General features: G+C 31.3%; 1 long non-coding RNA gene across 1 annotated transcript; it reads right to left on the bottom strand.

Annotated features, from left to right (window-relative positions):
- Window positions 1-282: 282 nt before the first annotated feature.
- Window positions 283-2,878, bottom strand: LOC123653935. The gene is made up of 2 exons (XR_006743158.1): window positions 2,650-2,878; window positions 283-745 (listed from the first exon to the last, which is right to left on the bottom strand). It is a non-coding gene; the product is annotated as an uncharacterized LOC123653935 (long non-coding RNA).
- Window positions 2,879-6,563: the final 3,685 nt, after the last annotated feature.

The following is a 6,563-nucleotide window of genomic DNA, read 5'->3' as shown; positions in this document are numbered from 1 at the left end:
TACTGAGCTGCTATTTCACTTTTACCTTGATTTGTATGACGTTGAACGGGTTTTGTGTAAATTGCTTTGTTTTATGATTTGATAAGTTAAATAGTTAAGTCGAAAAAAATTAAGAACTATAAATTTATTTCCTTTCAATCAAATTTAGATCACGTCTACTCATCTTTTTATACATTTGCTTTTCAATTAGTTCAATTATTTGAAAGATTAGACGAAAAACAGTATATGATGTTTGTCTCTTGAAGGAGTTATAAGTTTTAATTGTATTTAAACATAATCAAGTTTTACTTATATCATTATATTTTTATTTCCTAATAGGTACCACTATTAGAAATAACCAAAATAAAACAAAAACATTCCATGCACAATCTTATACCTATTTGGTTTGTCGCATATTAAGGATATGAATTTGACGTGCATAATAAGTATAATATTAAAAGTCTATAAAACGTTCAGCAAATTTTCCAAATCAAAATCTTGTGAAACTTTTCAAACGACGAAAAAATTTCAAATTTCGAAGAATAAACATTATTAACCAAGATCCTTAACGGTCAAAATCGAGACAAAGCAGGTCCTGGCGAGTTAACATCATTATCGGGCGGGGGGCCGGCGGGGTAGAGGCCCGGAGGGCGAGGGGGGTCGACACACGTCGCTCAGATGTCGCGCGCAGACGGACGTCTTTGTCCGCCGGTTTATTTACCCGTAGCCTTTGTTGGGGATAGAGGCGTCTAGTTTTTTCGTTACTCTGTGGAGTTTTAATATACATAATTATATTGTGTTAATGTTGCTTTTAGGTATTACGTTAGTGGTAAAACAACTTTGCACTGCGGAAAGGAGACTTCAGTAATATTTTTCAACGATAACTGTATTCTCTTTTGTACATTTTAAGTTGGTTACATAATATTTTTTTTTTGTCTATGTCATAAAACTATAGAATCTTTGAAATTTACAATGTAATATCAACATGGCTATCGTACTTATTGCAAGATATTTTGGACGCAATGGTAGATAATATAGAGCATACGGAAGATCATATCTTGCAATCTATCTATGCTTAAAATTGTCAAAGTATTTCACATAAATAAATGAACGACCGAGTGTTAGATCAACAGCTACCTACTATGATTTTTCTCCTGTGTCGGGGGTCCCAAAACACAATTCATAAGCACAAACACCCAGACCACGTCAAACATCTCTATGGTATATATTCTATAAATATATGTGCGAGCATCGAACTGTCATAAGCCGTTGCGCTAACACGTCGTCAAAAGTAGGTATTTAATAATTATTTAATAATTATTTAACGTAATTACCTTTAATTACAAATAATCGAATAAAAACTCGAGCAGCGAAATAGTTATAACGAAATAACAATAAAACACTTCTACGATCATTTGAGATAACGCTAAACTAGAAAGTAACTCGTGACTCGCTCGCTGGGTGGCGGAACATTGTGTTATCTGCGGACATTTGGACCCTTTCTTGTAATAATTTTAAAACAACAATAGATACATTTGCAACGATTTATATTTGATTTCGTTAAAATCTATAACGGTCTTACAACTGTTTGACTTATTTATTAAATTTTATATCTGTAGTAATTTTGTAAAGTGAATAAGTTTCGACAGATGTTTTTTTTTGGTAAATGGTAAATAATTACATTTGAAACAGTTTTACTAATATAAGCTACTTTATACATTAGTAGAACCTAATTAATTTCTTCTAATCAGTTTTTCTTAACTTCACTTTTAAAAATCCGATATAAGTATTATGCGTACGACTAAAAAAAAAACTAGTTCATGTAAGCAGAAAAAATTGTCTAAGACTAACGTTGCAAAAGAGAGAACATTTCCTCTGACGGTAACTGGTTAGAGCAGTTTTATTGTATTGACTTCTGTATTCATAATTATAGTATAACAAATACTTTATCAATATAAAATATTCATAACTTAATTAAAAACAAATATTAATATATAATTTAAGCCCGTGGGTGCCGTGTCTGACGGCTCCGAGGCCGGCGCTCGGTTGATTCAATCAAACTTGACAGCTCAAAGTCGATGTGGGTTGGACAATACCTATCATCGATTTTTCTCCCCTGTTTGTGTTTAGAATAACTCGATTGTGAATGTGACGGATAGATAAGTATATTATAAATACTATTTTATCATAGTAACAAATAAGTAATTTATTATTTATCACTACTATACACTTTATTACGATGAAGTTTAGTTCCAATGATGTCTAATGAGTCAAAAATTATGACATAAATTATAATAAAATTATGACAAAAATACGCTTCCGTCACGGTTTGATTTGCATTTAGTCACTATGATTCTATTGCTAGACATATAATCTACGTTAGGGTAAAATCAATTTTAATTACATAGTCCTTCATATTATTACATTCGAACAGTAAAACTAAGTTTTAATTGGTGTAAATTAAACTTAGGAAAGAGGTTTATAGATTATACAAAAATAATCATAAAATAAATTATAAATGTAATTTTGAAAGTAAGTTTAAATGGGAATCGGAGCTAAAAATATCTACATCGACAAATAATTTAATATTATATTTTACGATGAGAATATGAAACGTAAACATTCGTAATTCAAATTCTTAAACTTCATTCCAAACAAATTCAAACGTACGTCAAATAAATCGCACATTCACAGACACATTTCAGTTGCACGAACGGTTTCGATAAATACATAGAGAATAGACATAAACAACAACACGACTAGAAGAGAAATTCATTGCTTATTAAACAAATAATAAAAAAAAACTAAACAGCTAAAAAAATCACGAGCTCTACAAGAGCGTATCTTCAAAGTAAATCTGCATCACTGCACTCAATCATACACAAGACGTAGTGAGCGCTCGACTATTTAATTGACGGGCCACTCCATCAAAACAACCTTGAAGATGCATAAATCTACGCGAATAACGGCAATCAATCAATTCTCACCCCTATCACGAAGTAATAAGAATCATTACAAACGAAGGAATCGAACGTGCAGAAGCAACTGACGACGACAAAATTATAATTGATGTTAAATTAGATAAAATGAACTCTATTGCTCAAGAATTAACGTTTGAATGATCGCAACTAGTTGTGCCAAATCTCAGATGTGTAGCTGTCATCACTAAACGTCATAAGTTACGGAGGAAGTGTCAAAGCAAGTACGCCCCTGTTTCGAGAAATCGTCAATAAGAATGAAAAAAAAAAACAACTGTTCTACAGACGGTTTCGTATTAGAAAATAAAGCGAACTGGAATTGTTATGAGTTGATTTCTAATATCAATCCTGTGTAACAATGAAATATTTTTTGTTTTACGAGACATTTTACGATACAAAACATTTTTTTTTTCTGTTTTAATTTACTGACGCGAGGCATGTCGAGTATTTGAATAAAGAGTATTATTTTTTTTTTTGATTCGTAGTAATAAAAATTTTGACAAAATAATTCTAAAAGGCGTCGAATTAGACTGCAAATTCGTACTAATCAGAATGCTTTCCAATTATACGTACAGCAGAAATATAATAGGAACATATTTACGAATCTAATTCGAATTTTAAAATACCTATACAACAACAATGTTTTACAAGAAAACTTGTTTAAATATTTTCAATATTTCAGAATGAAATAAAAACGCAATCGCCATGTACTCGCTGCAGAGCTGACAAACTCTTCGTAGTCGACGAAAATAGTAAACGATGTTTGACAAATAGCTAACAGATGTCGCGCCAGTGGGAGGTCGCCTCGCTGTTAGCACCTCACCGCTCGAAACTTTCCAATTCTTTGAGCGAAAATTTTAAAATCGTAATCACTAGCTTTACGGACACGAGGCGACATATCGCCTATTAGCGATGCTACAAGGATTACGTTGATTCGAGTTAAAATTAAAACAAATCTCATAACATACACATTTTAGCACGAACGGCGAACGAAAATAAAGCTAAGTCGTATAACATTGAAAACACAATATATCATATTCCATAAACCAGAAATTAATTGAAATACATCATACGATCCATATCAAATCTGACCGACGGCCATAAATTCGGTAGACGTTCGCAGAATCGATATATCAATCAATAAATCGCGCTGAAGATTGAGATATTTCACTCCGGGTGGGTGCTTGGAATGGGGGGGAGGGTGTTTACTCGTGACGGATATATCCCGCGTAGACAGCCGTCAATCACCCGCAATATGATGAGAATTAATATTTCAGCTAGAGAGCGCTCGAAGCGTCTTGATCATTGTAAATAGACTTGGCAATGAGTGATACTAATGACGTATTTATGTGAAACCGTGATGTCTTGAACATTCGGTCGGACGACGTGAGATATAGTGCTTCAAAACTAATCGATTAGTGGGATAGAGCCCGGGGACTGGCTGCTACACCGCGTAACACTGGCAGAGAGAAATGTTCCTAATTATTATAATCACTGTTAATGTTTCTTATTGTCCCTTTGATGTCATTATTTGTCAATTGTCTGAGGTTATTATGTTATGTAAGATCATCTACCGAACTAAATTGACAAGTAGATTAATTGGTATAACAATAAGCTGTTGCATATGATTAATAAACAGCCGTTTGGTTTTAAAGGGTTTGCTTATGTAACGTATATCTATATTTATTGTAACTATAAAAAGCGATATATGATGAAGAAACTTTTATAATAATTTAAATACTTATAATTATACTTTTTGATGAAACTATTCTTTAAAGATTGGAAAACAAAAATAACACAGTCAATATGAAAAAAGGTAGCAAAATAAAAAAAAAAATCTCCAAACTTCGTAAGCACGAAATTTTTCCATCTTCTTTACTTGTAAAAATGTTTCACCATCAAAACTCGTCAATGCGTTCGAACGTACGTGCGTGCGTCAATAAGGAATCAATCAAGTCCAAAATGGGGGGAGGGTGAGCGGGAGGACCCTTGACCTCCTTGTTTACCTTCGAACCTTGACGGGTGATTGATAGGCAGCACACGACAGAAATAAATATGGATCGAGCTTTTTTTTCTTTTTCTTTCGGTGATGATTAAATTGCTTTATGATCACTAATAAGGAATGAATAGAGTGTACTTGTATTTGTTTTCATGATAAATTATTTCTTTCTTAATTTTTAATATACTTATCGTTCATATTTGTAATGATTCTTATTAATTTATAAATGAATTGTATAAAATATCTTATAATTTAAGGAAGCTTAACTAGTTTTTACTAAAATAATACCAAACTTTTTACTGGGTGTACCGATTTTAATAATTTTTAATTTAATCGAAAGCTGATGTTTGTCATGTGGTCACATATAAATTTCATTGAGATCTGATAACTACTTTTTGAGTAATATTTGATAACGCGCAGTTACTTGAGTATTTTTTCGTCGATCTACGTTGTATTACTCGTCGATGTAATTGAAGTCGGTTTTTTTTCGTTTGCGAGCAAACACAATTATTATGAATATTACTTGACTGGTCGATAACGATCTCTTTGAATTATTTTATCACAATATAATATCGTAATTTAAATAATTACTATTATTTTGTAAAATTAAAAATATATAAATTTTACTAGCCGACCTGGCGAACTTCGTACCGCCTTATTTTTTTTTTTACTTGAGTATATATCGAAATAAAATATAGCCTATCTTTCAAGTTAGATCAAACTGCATACGGTGTGCAAATTTGATTAAAACCGGTTAATTAGTTTAGGAGTCCATTGAGGACAAACATTGTGACACGAGATTTATATATATTAAGATTAAATTAAAAATCTTTCACACTTTAACTGTATTGAGATGGAAAAGAAAAAAAATCATGCATTATTTTTTTTAAAAATTGACATCTTGTAATTCTATTAATATTCTATTAAACTTATAGAAATCCGTTAATCTGAGTTGATAAGATGAAAAAAAAACAATGTGTCTAGTCTTTATATATTGCTTTACCAAGACATCCTAAAGATATGCTCAGAAATTGAACGTTGATATATATTTTCTTGTAATTCTATTAATATTCTATTAAACTTATAGAAATCCGTTAATCTGAGTTGAAAAGATGAAAAAAAAAACAATGTGTCTAGTCTTTATATATTTAATATTCTATTAAACTTATAGAAATCCGTTAATCTGAGTTGAAATGATGAAAAAAAAAAAACAATGTGTCTAGTCTTTATATATCTTGCTTTACCAACACATCCTTAAGATATGCTCAGAAATTGAACGTTGATATATATTTTTATTTCCATAGAGTTAAAAAATAATTATCCTTACTACTTAACAATCAGATAAAACCAACTTAATCCCCAATCTCCGTGTCATTTTAATTACGTTTTTTTATAAATAAAAATTCGATCGAAAATAATTACGAAATACATAATAAAGCGCGATCAATTCCCATCTGTCAAGTTATTACAATCAGTCGCGCAATTAAAAAGTATATGCTGCATGTCAATTAATGCTAAAATATGTCAATCAGCGTGACAGACAGACGGCGGACCGGATTTTATGTTATTAATCAATCACAAACGACAATCAATTATTGATAATTTGA

The sequence above is a fragment of the Melitaea cinxia genome, chromosome 5 (assembly GCF_905220565.1).
Source record: "Melitaea cinxia chromosome 5, ilMelCinx1.1, whole genome shotgun sequence".
In the NCBI taxonomy this organism is placed as follows: domain Eukaryota; kingdom Metazoa; phylum Arthropoda; class Insecta; order Lepidoptera; family Nymphalidae; genus Melitaea; species Melitaea cinxia.
This window is presented reverse-complemented; position numbering and strand designations above follow the sequence as displayed.